Source organism: Hydra vulgaris, chromosome 12 (assembly GCF_038396675.1).
Source record: "Hydra vulgaris chromosome 12, alternate assembly HydraT2T_AEP".
Lineage (NCBI taxonomy): Eukaryota > Metazoa > Cnidaria > Hydrozoa > Anthoathecata > Hydridae > Hydra > Hydra vulgaris.
The window spans coordinates 76,363,810-76,376,862 of NC_088931.1; positions in this window are offsets into that span (position 1 = coordinate 76,363,810).

Sequence of the window (13,053 nt, forward strand, 5' to 3'; positions counted from 1 at the left end):
ATCATTGCTTTTTCATAATTATATTGAATTTTCTCAAAATTTACGCGCGTAGACATCATCATTTAATGGTAATCCATAAAGTTTTTAAATGAGTTTTATATAGTTTTTAACTACATATTAAAAAGACCTCATTTGTACGTAACTATATAATAATACTATTAGGTAAAGATGCTGTTAATTTAGTAATTCTAATAGGTTTAGTGATAAAAGGAATCGCTACATTTTCAAATTATAAAACCTTTTTACATTGCTTTTGATGTGGTATAATACCACGCAATACCACTTGTATTTAAAGCAATTTAAAATTAAATTTTGTATTTTGTTAATTTATACCTTCATAGATAATATTTTTTATAACCATTATTTTTATATCTTGAAAAAAATAAAATTATTCAAAATTTCAAAATTATTCAACAAAATTATTCAAAACATTAAATTCATAACAATATACTGCTTTTCAAGTGCTTCAAATCAGAGCTAGAAAACAGAGAAAAATAAGAGATAAGTGGTTATTTAAAAATAATAATAATAATAAAAGGTTATTGTTACTTTTCGAAAACAGTTTAAAAATTACAATTAAAGATTAAGAGAAATGGATTTGTGTCTCAATTTCAATGTTTCTAAATGAACTGAACTCAACTTTTTAAACTGCCTCAGTTTTTATCCTTTGATAGTGTAATTCTTATATTAGAAACTATAATTATGCAATCAAATTAGATAATCAATAAATTAAAAAAAATGCAAAACTAATCTTAAAAATACCAATAAACATTGCTATTGTAATAACATAAAAACTACTAACTACTCTAAATCATATAGGAAATTAAAATTCCAGGTTTTGCTCAAAACTATTCAACAAGATCTTGTTTTCCTAGTAATAAATAATAAAATCCTGAACAATGTGAGCTCACATTGTTGAGGATTTTATTATTTATTACCAGGAAAACAAGATCATACCATTAAATCATACCATAGCTTATTAAACATAAAGTTACTAGTAACTTTATGTTTAATAAGCTATGGTATGATTTAATGAGTTATGATATAATGTTATAATGTGTTGAAGATTTATAGCAAACCACTGAACATCATATCTACTAAAGTTGGGAAAAAAGTGTTTAAAAAAAATGCAGAATGATATTATTGGGATTATAAATTTAGGGGTTTATGGAAATTTAAATTTAGGGATTATATAAATTTAAATGTATAATTTTAAAAAACTAATTTAAAAACTTAAGTTTTTAAACACACTCCTCATCTCAAATAACTCATAACTTTTATAAAACTACCTTACTAATAGCAGCATTTATAATTTTTTATTCAAGAAAACCAGATAATTTTTTTTGACAAAAATGTCTTGCAACACTTTTTGGGAATATAAACTTTGAGCAAGAGCGTAATCGTTTCTTAAAAAAAGAATCTTTGTCTAATTTTAAACTGCAACTGAAAAAAGACTGAATTCAATTGCTAAAATATATTGCCGTTCAACAAATATAACAAATAAATTAAGTTAGTATTTACCTCACTGAAAATTTCTAAATTCTTGTCCTCTAAAGATCCTATTCCTCTAGAGTTCAAATCGTTCGTGGTGTAAAAATTCGTATGTGCAGGATGTAACTCCTGTTATATAGGCAAAACTACTTGCCATCTCAAGACCTGGATATCTAAACATTACAAGAGGGACAAAAAGTTTCATATCTATAAACATCTCCATGCTTATGAAAATTGTTTTATGTAAATAATTGATAAGTGTTTTTCCTGTGTTATATTCGGCATCTAACAAATTTGAGCTAAAACTTAAAGAAAGCATGTTTATAGAATGGTTAAAACCTGGTATGAATAAACAGGTTAACCGTGTACAAATGACACTTTCTGTTTAGCTGCTGTTTTTTTATACATATTGCGTATCTTTTTAACCTATTCTTTTGTTATTTCCTATTTCTTTTTATGACATGATAAACTTTTTTTATTGTTTTTATTGTATTTTTATAATTATATTATTATTAGCATGAACAAGAATAATTATATTTTGTGTTGCTTATTTTTTAACACCTGTTTTATAATAACACCTGTATTAATAAAATGGTTTCAAAAATTAGAAAATTTGCCTTGTTTATAAAAATATTTACACTTTTGATGCTTAAAAGAAAATTTATATATATATATATATATATATATATATATATATATATATATATATATATATGTATATATATATATATATATATATATGTATATATATATATGTATATATATATATATGTATATATATATATATATATATATATATATATATATATATATATGTATATAGATATATATGTATGTATAAATATATATATACTATATATATATATATATATATATATATATATATACATATATATATATACATATATATATATATATATATATATATATATATATATATATATATATATATATATATATATATATATATATATATATATATACAGTATCGGACAAAACGAGTGCAACCAAATAATGCTAATTTAGTTTCTTTACATAAAAGTGCTGCATTTTTTCAATTTAGAGAAATAACTATGTAACTGTTTAGAGACAAAGTTCTTCAAGTTTTATTCATCACAAAGTTCATTATTTGTACACGAAAATTAATCAATTAATCAAAAGTATTAAAAAAAGCTGTATTTCGCTATCAATATTTCGTGGCGATTCCTTTGTTGTCGATCACAGTCTTGCATCTTCAAGGCATAGATTTGATCAGGTGATCAATGAAACTTTGTGGAATCGCTGCCCAGGCCTTTTGGATTTGTTCAAACAGTTGATCCTTATTACGAACACCTTCACGATTAATTCTGCGGTTGACGATCTCCCACAGGTTCTCAATAGGGTTGAGATCTAGAGATTGAGGCGGCCAATCCATTACCGATAGGTGGTTGTCTTGAAACCACTGCTTGACTACTTTTGCAGTGTGTTTCGGATCGTTATCTTGCTGAAAAACCCATTTTATTGGCATATTCCATTCAGCATGAGGTAACATAACATATTTCAGGATATTTTTATACACGAAACGGTCCATTATTCCATCGTTTCGATGTATTGGACCTAGACTGTTAGCAGAAAAACACCCCCAGACCTTTTTTATTGCCTCCACCATGCTTCACGGTCTTATGGCAGTAACGTAAATCGAGGCGTTTTCCGGCCGGTCGACGTACACGACAAATTCCATCGCTCCCAATGATGTTGAACTTCGATTCATCACTGAACAGGACAGTTCGCCATTTCTGCACATTCCAGTCAATATGAGATGTAGCAAACAGGAGACTTTTCTTCTGGTTTTTTAGTGAAATCAGCGGTTTCTTTGCAGGGCGTCGAGAAAACAATCAGGCTTCAACAGCACGTCGTCTGATTGTTCGGTCCGATACAGGCAGCTCTAATTGCTTTTGTATCTCGACTGATGATATCCAGGGATCCTTCTTGACGGATCTGACGATCATAGAATTCCCTCTAGAAGTGGTGGAACGCGGTCTTCCACCTTTGTTATCTGCCGCCAACTTCCCCGTATATTTGGAACATAGTCTTGATACGGTCTATTTTTATCACAAATATTTTTTTGTGACATTCCACTTACGGAATCGCCAATAATTTTCTTTCTTAGTTCCAATCCAAGACTGTCAAGAGCCATTTTTGCACTTGAAGTCATAAAAATAAAAAAAATAAATAATCACGCTTCTCAAGGCTTACCGTGTTACATTTACCTTGTGATGATACAATAATGCTCTGTGGAACACAACGTCTTTGTTGGATGTGGACTGTATTGATGTAATGAAACACTTGTTGTATTGGACCAGACTTAAGAAAATGAAACAAACCAAAAAAATTGCACTTGTTTTGTCCGCTGCAAAATGGCACTTGTCAACGAAATTCTGCCTGTGTGCTGTCACCTGTCAGCTGATTGCTCATGTCATGGCATGCTATGACTCCAGACTCCTGAACTGTTTGCTGTGGTAGTATAGTTCGTTTCATTTTTAAGACATGTAAAATTAGAAAAACACTTTTTAGCATTGTTTGATGTTGGTTGCAAATGTTTTGTCCAATACTGTATATTTATATATATATATATATATATATATATATATATATATATATATATATATATATATATATATATATATATATATATATATATATATATATATATATATATATTTATATATAGTACTGTTTAAATTATTACAATAATTGACAAAAAACTTGTTTTTTACACTAAAAACTGGTTTTTATTCCTCGTATTCAATATATAAACCCAAATTTAGTGAAACATACATGTACTGCATACAATTTACTCATTGTGCATATGTTTTTAGTATTTGGTTGCACCACCCTTGACTTTTATAAACGCTCCAATTCTATTTGGCATACTTGCATAGTATTTGGAAATTAACTGTGTGATATCCGGATTGTGATACCATACATGATTAATGCGTTCGATTAGGTCACATTTGTGAGTGGTGGTGACTTTGTTTACTCTGTCTTTTAGATTGTGCCATATCCCTTCAATTGGGTTCATATCAGGACTACTTGCCGGCCAGGGCAACACTTCCATACCGATGTCAACAAAGTAATCCTTGATAATGTTTGCTGTATGGCAGGGTGCCCCATCTTGCATGTAAACGCAGTTCCCATCAGGAAACTAGTCCTCTAGTTGAGGAATCAGTCAAGTTCTAATCACTTTCTTGTACTGTTTCGCATTCATCATGCCATCTACAATGTATAGACATCCAGATCCTTTGAAAGATATCACGCTCCAAACCATGACTTTAGTCGGATGATTGACCTTCTGCGCCAGACACTGCGGAAAAAACTCTTCTCCTGGTCTTCTTCTTACATAGCAGCAATCGTTGTCCAATATTTCCAGTGTTGATCCATCCAAAAAACATACCTTAAACACACACATGTACAGTGAATTACACAGACTACTATTATAGGCTTACAACAGTTACAATAATTCTCATTCTAGTAATTTAAATTTCTTTTGCTGGACAGTATGGAAGTACATTTAGACAACTCACCATTTTCCAGTCCTCCGCTGTCCACGTGGCAAATTGTTTGGCTCATAATAACCTTTCCTTTATCATTGCAGCGGTCAATTTCGGTTTCTTTCTTGGTCGGTTTGTCCTCAAACCAGCTTCAATTAATCTTCTTCGCACTGTGCTGCTACCCATTGAATACCTATTCATTTCAACCATCAATCTGCGTGATGTGATCTTGCGGTTAGATTTAGAGAGCCTCGCCAAATTTCAATCATTTTGTTGTGATGATATCCGCTTTCTTCCGCATTTTTCTTAACGTTTTGGAGTACCAGTTGAGCCATGCTGCGTATTCCTTTTTATGCTTGACACAATGCTCTGAGACACCCCACATTTTAAAGTTATCTGACATTAAGTAAGCTCTGTATTCTCCAAGAGAACTTTAACCTGACCCCTTTTACGGGGTGATAAATGATAAGTGATAAGTTGCTACTAAAGTTAATAAATAAAACAATTAAACATTGAAGACTATTTTGATTTTGTACATGAAGTTGATGGTCTGGTTTCAGGACCTCAAATCAAGTCATTTTTGGTAGCCTAACTTCTTGCAAAATAATCCCTGCCTAATTGCAAATAACTGAAAAAATTGAATATTCATAACTAAGAACATTACTAACGTATTTTTTAAATTTTCAAAGTACAAATCTAGTATGCAGGCATTAAAATCTCACAGTAATGCCCCATGTATGATATTAATCATAACACTATTTACTATAATGCATTTTAATGACAAAAAGTACAAGTAAAGTTTATTTTTAAAAATTTCTTAATTTGAACAGTACTGTATATATATATATATATATATATATATATATATATATATATATATATATATATATATATATATATATATATATATATATATATATATATATATATATATATATATATATATATATACAGTACTGTTAGAATTGGCCCATTTTGCACCTTGCCAAAGTTATTCCTATTTATAAAGAGGGTGACCAATCCCGACTAATTATCAGCCCATCTCTGTGCTCTCTGTATTGTCAAAAATCTTAGAAAGAATAATGTGCAACAGAATATATAAACATCTTGACAAAAATAACCTACTCTATGTTAATCAATTTGGTTTTAAAATGGATAGCTAAACAGAGCATGCAATTATCCAATTTGTAAATGAAACTTCAAATTCTTTTGAATAATCAAAATATACCTTAGGTATCTTTATCGACCTATCGAAGGCCTTCAATACGGTTGACCATCATATCCAACTCAAAAAACTGAAACACTATGGAGTAAATAACCAAGTGTTAAGGTGGTTTAAAAACAAACCGAAAAGTTGTTGGTAATAATAAATATCACAACAATTGTTTAAATTGTGGAGTTTCACAAGGATCAATCCTCGGACCCTCTCCTTTTTTTAATCTATATAAACAATCTAAATAAAGCTACTAATCTGATGAGCATCATGTTTGCTGACAGTACTTGCCTCAAATCTTAATTGATGAAATAGAAATAAAAAGGGAGTCCGATATCAAATTCTTGAAGTATTTATCTCGATAAGAACATTACTTGGAATCAGCATATTAATTATTTATGCACTAAAAGACTCTAAAAACAATAGAGTTTTATTCAAAGCTCGAACTTATCTCAATCAGAAAAACTTAAGACAACTTTATTTCTACATAAACTACGTTAATATTGCCATAGTACTGAAAAAATTTAGATCGTCTTTATCGCTGTCAGAAACGAGCAATTCGATTAGTTTATGCGAATTGCTCGTTTATATATTTGTCATATATTTGTAAAGGACTTTTAATAGTTAATTTTAGTGTATCACGACTAACATTGTAAACTAAAAAAAAAAAGAAGGGACTAAAAGATGCAATGAATCAATATAAATAGCATGTTAAGGTACAAAAAACAAAAATTTACATAAACTTAAAATTAAAAAAGTTCAGATTCTTTTTTTTCTGAAAGTATAAATAATGGCCACCATGCTTTTTGAAATGTAACCTGTTATTTATGCAATATTTCTCCTGTTTTAGTATGTTATTTTATTTTATTTTATTATGATTCATTTGCTCTAGCTCGAAATTTTTGTTCTCTTTCTCGAGCAAGACAAGCTAATCGATTAATTTCAGTTGCCAGCTTTTTTTTATATTTAGCGATCTTCTTTATATTTCTACGCTGATACGATATTTTTTTTTTCTTACTTATTTATTTTAAAAACTTTAATTATTATTTTTAATTACTATTTATAAGTAAAGTATTAAAGCAATACTTACTTTTTTACAGTATAAAATCTATCAATTTCAGGTCAACAACGTTTTTTGTTATTACTGTTCTACAAAGTTTGTTGTTTTTTGTTTGTTTTAGTTATTTTTCTTAACGTATTTTTTATTTACACTATACTAAAGCTTAGCGTATTTCTTTTATTATTACCGCCGACCTAGAGTTCGTTTTGCGCGGACACCAAACAAACAAACAAACCGACGTGAAAGCAAGTTAAATAAAATGTCGTAAAAAATGCCCCTATAGAAATTTATTAGCAACGGAAAATTTAAAAGCATTTAGTATAGATAGTAAATATAATGCAGGTAAAACTACGGACGGCTGTAGGTGGATGATGAAATTAATTACCATATTTAAGCACCGCAGAAGGGCATTTAACTGAAAGTTCACGCCTTCTTCCTAACCAATGCCGGTTAGAAAGTCATTTATTAGATAAAACTTGTTCGTTAGAAAATTGTGATAAAAAAAATATTTAAGTACTAAAAAATATAAAAGTATAAGTTTTTTAAAAATGTATAATTAATTATGAATCGAAATATATAAAATAAAACAAAAAAAAAACAAGAACAATGTTTAGTTATCAACTAGATAGTTTAATTTTTTAATTTATAACAAAATATTATCGAAACTCTGATTTTCTCTCGACTCGAGTTTTTTCTCGATTTCTCTCGACTCTGTTTTTTCTCGATTTCGGATTCTTTGACTCAAACCTTTGAACAATAAATATTCAATTTTTTTGAATTTAAATTACAGAAAAATGTTTAGTATTGTTAATTATAACTTTTACACTATTTTGTCTAAATTCAAATTACTATATAATTACTATATGCAGTAATTAGCGGTTAAATCAAATTTAGCCGCTAATTACTGCATAAAGATTTATATAGTAATTTGACCATATAAAGTCGATTCAAAAAATACATTGCAACTTTAACTTCACTGCTTACATCTAAGAATTCCTAATGTATGCTCATATTACCAAGGTGCCCATGTTACCCTAATCTACCCTACTAAAACAAGTAAATCAAAAATATGCTTTTTCAAAGCTATTTTTTAAAAAGTCTTTCTTTCTAAAAAGCTATCCATCTTAAAATGTATGTTATGAAATCGACAGAAATGACTGTTCTTTGAGAAAGTAAATAATATAACTTACATTTTACTTACTTACAAAGTAAGGTATAAAATTTCAAAGACAAAATTTACTTTAATTTGTAATTGTAAACAACAATTTTTTTCAAATTACTTTTATGTAAGTAGTTTTTTAAATTAGTTACTTTTACACGTAAAAGTAATTTGGTTTTATGATATAGTTTTATTTTACTTTGTAAAGTAAGTGTTATGTTTTTAAATATTATATTTACGTAAGTTTACTTCATGAATAACCTTTTTTACATATAAAAAATAAATTACATTTCGATGTAAATTTCTTACATAACTATAACCAAAATTACTTTTCAAAGTAATTTGCTTTACACGACTAACCATTAAATGTTACATTTCCAAGTAAAAGTAAAAATGCAAATTACTTTTACTCATAAAAATAAATTACTTTTTCAAGTAAAAATTGTTTATTTAAAAAACTAAACTTAAGTAATTATGTTTTACATGTTATATAATTTATGTGGAAAAAAAAAAGAATTACTTTTAAATGTATGTAAATTATATATTTTAATATGAGTCATGTAAAGTAATTTACGCTTAAAAGTAATTCGCGTTTTTACATCAAAATAACTAAACGAGCCATCCCTACTCATAGCAAAACGTGTATTTTTTTGGCAACCATTTAAAACATACCCAGCTTTAACATTTAAAATTTTAGCATGTAAACCATTACTTATTTTTATTTGTTGCTTTTTGTTCCAAAGAAAGGATGAATTGTTCGTCTTCCATCCAACCTTAAAGTTTAAGCATATACAACTTGAACAAAGTTTAAGTTGTATATGCTGAATTTTTGTGGCCTTTTGTTCTCCAAGTTACTTCAAGGTGTTAAGCTTTAAAAATTATAAACGCACTGTGTCACGAAATGGCTTTTAGTTCCAACCTCTTTTCCCGAGAAAAACCTTAGGGGTATAATAATACAATTATGTAGGAGTACATTAGAGTTGGTTTTGAAATCTTTTATCATCGTCCGTAAAAATTGATTTGAAATTTTCGATTTTATTGCTCTGAACAAATGAGACACATCTATTGAAAACATTTGAAACTTGTTCTAACATGTTTATTCTATAAATAAGCAGTTTACTTACAACTTAGAAACAACAACTAGTAAAGAAGCATTTAATTTCTTTAGAAAATTTAAAAAAAATCAGATTCTAGCTTAACAGATCAAGCAACTTAAAAAAAGGATTACTCTTATTAAATATAATTCTTAAAAATTGATGGTGATGGGTAATTTCTTACATACCATATGTTATAATACAGTATTACAAGTTAAAAGGAATGCTTATTGTTGTAATCAATCAAACAGTTTAGAAGATTCTTAGGGTAGTCTGGGTGATTACTGGGCCTTTTGAACCGTTACCAGTGATGGTTGAAATCATGACGGAGTGATTCTGTTGTTAGCTCTGAATAGATGTCTTGTGAGTGGTTGTGGCAATTTATAAATTGCTTCACATGAAAAAAGACAGCATACGCTTTAGGAGTAACACTCGTGTTTGGAAGCTTGAGGTAGAAATCCTTGAATTCTTTAATGAGGATGCGATAGTTGTCTTAAAGAACATTTTCAAAAGAAGCATGACCAATTGCATCAAACTTTCTGAATGTGTCAATGAATAGATTTGCCTGCAAATTGCTTTCCGTGAAAAGGTTGTAGCTGAATGTTCATTATTTTTGGCCACTTTAATGTATTTTTCCACTGCAGACACAGATTCTTGAGGAAGTGGTTAACAACACCAAGAAGCAAATAAAATTTTATGAGTGGAATGAAGTTCAAGATAAGTGTTCCTTCAGGTAACTTAATCACTGGATCATGCACAACATCTTGAAAGTCCCAGGCTTTTTCTATTTGAACACCTACTACTTGAAAGCCTAGATAACCAGTTTGAATGGAGTCAATGCTCGGAACTCATCACTCTGATGAAGATTCTTTGACTCAATGTTACACCAGGTACAAGGGTGAGCACTTAAGTGAGGCTGCAGACTACAAATAAGGTTTGCAAGCTTCATGTCACATGATTACACAAAAAGAAATCTCTCAAGGCTCAATTTGTCTATGATCTGCTTTACATTGTCATAATTTTCAGAAAGGTTTTCTGCAATAGCCACCAAAAGTTGATGCTTCACTCCTGGGTCCTTGAAGAGAGGTTTCTTAGTAGGGGAAGAAGAATTCTGTTCTAAGTCAAGAACCCCTTGAGACACATTTAGGAACCCCCTCCTCCATCAATTCCCATCTTGATAAGCTCAATTGACTGAGGATCTCTGATCTGAAATAAAGTGTTTCTTAGGTCTTCAACATCTTTGCAGTACACCAATGGACGTTTGAATTCTTGGCTAAGACTTTTGGATGTGTCTGAAATTGGTGAAAAAAAGTCAGAAAGATGCTTTTAAAGAAACTCAAATTTTTCCATGAAGGTTTTTTTAAACTACTCGCTGGAGCGACTTCTTGCTGGAACTGAGCGGGTGTTAAGTATTGAAGCAAGCTTGTTCATCCCTCCGTTTGAAAGTCCAGTCTGGTTTTGAGCTTGTAAAAGTTGTTAAGCATTAAAGGTGGATAAAGCTGCTGGAAAAAGTTATTGTTATTATTTTTTTATTAAAACAAGAAAAATTTATAATATAAAAAACTATGTTGGAGTAAATTTTTTTTCCAGGGCCATCAAGACAAAGTTTCGTTGTCTTGATGGCCCTGGAAAAAAAATCGGTATAGGGCTTCTAAACTTGGCTTTTCCCACATAAAAATCATACAATCACGAGGTGATTCTCTTGTTGCAGGGTGAATCTTTATGTTTTGGTAGTCAGGCAGTGAAGGAAGTTGAATATCTTCACCATTGTCTCTTTTTCTAAGGTCGACTTTACAGTTTTCGCAGAAACCAATTGGGACTCTTTAATCTTCAAAGTTGATAGCTTGACCAAAAACTTCTTGACAGTGTTTAACCATAAAGTCAGTCAGATGCCTGTGAGTTTTTGTTTAGCTCAACATTCTAAATAGTTTTACACTTGTATTTTGTAGAGAATGAAAGATTTCAATAATAACTCTAATGTACTCCTACATACTTGTACTATCATAGCTCCAAAGGTTTTTCTCGGGAAAAGAGATTTGAATTAAAAGTCATTTTGTGACACATTGAACGGTTAAAGTGCAACTCCAGCAGCATTTACGCAGTTTCCTACTGTGTAATTTAGTTTTTTTGGTTATTTTTGATTACTGTAGGAGGAAGCTTGGAACCACGTTTGCAGTGAACTGTTTGATTACCCTTGTCACCATTGAAGTCGATTTCGTAAAAATTTTAGGCATTTCACGCAGAATATTCATCATTGTTTGCTTCAAAAAATTGAGTCTTTTATTGAACTGAAATATTTACTTCTGTTATCTTCAATACAAGAAGTTCTCTCGCTTAACGATGTTTCCAACGTTTGATGAAAGCATATTACCAAACTTTGCCTGGTTAACCGTTCGTAAATAAATTTGTTTGTTTTGCATCTCGTAAATAACTAGTAAAAAGGTCAAATACTTGTTTGCGGGTTCTAGCATAATCTCAAATGAGAAAATAGTGACTGTGTTAGTACCAATAGAGCGTAGAGAGTTTTTATCCTGAACGATAAAGTTGTCTTTGGAATGCCATACACAAATGATGCTTTACACAACGATAATTGCTAGATTTTATTTTTGAAATTGCAATTAAGTTGCTCCTCAGCGTAACTCCATATTTTTTTTGTAATCCATTGTGCGAATCTTTCTTTATTGATTGAAATAAAGCAATAAATTTTTTTTAAGTTATTAATTCAAGTAGGTTACTCATATTTATATCAAGAGTAGATGCGTAATTAAATTATAAATAATAGAAAAATGTGTAATAATTATATAACTATATAAAATAAATTGTGTGTTCCGTTAATCAAGAAACCTCCTTATTTCGGTTTTTTTTTCTTAAGTTTATACTTGAACTAGAAAATTCAATTTAGAAAAAAGGATCATCTTTTAAAAGATCATCTTCAGCAGAACTTTTACTACAAAACTATATATTAAATTAGTATAAAACTACATAGACTAGGAGTTCAGGTTTTAAATAAAATTTAAAATGATTTACTCAATAAAATTTAAAATGATTTGCTTTTTTAAATAATTTATTATGGCTTTGTTTTTTTAGAGCATTTGTCACTCTTTTTGTAAAGCACACTAATACAATTTAAATGTATTAAAATAAATAGTTACTTTTTATTGTCCACGTCATTGAAATGGAAGCAATCCTAACTATTTTATACTTTTCTGATTCCGATATACTAATAAGCTATGAAACTTTTTGAAAAAAGTATTCCCAGTAGGGAATTTTGGTCCCCATGAAATGACCAATTCACGTGATTTATGGACGTGTTTTTCACGTTACTTTTGGCACGTGATATTTAGGTGACTTTTTGGTCCTCATGAAATGACCAATTCACGTGATTTATGGACGTGTTTTTCACGTTACTTTTGGCACGTGATATTCAGGTGACTTTTTGGTCCCATTAAACCGTCTAAAAGACGTGCTTTTTATGTTAATTTTGGCACGTAATATTTAAGCAATAA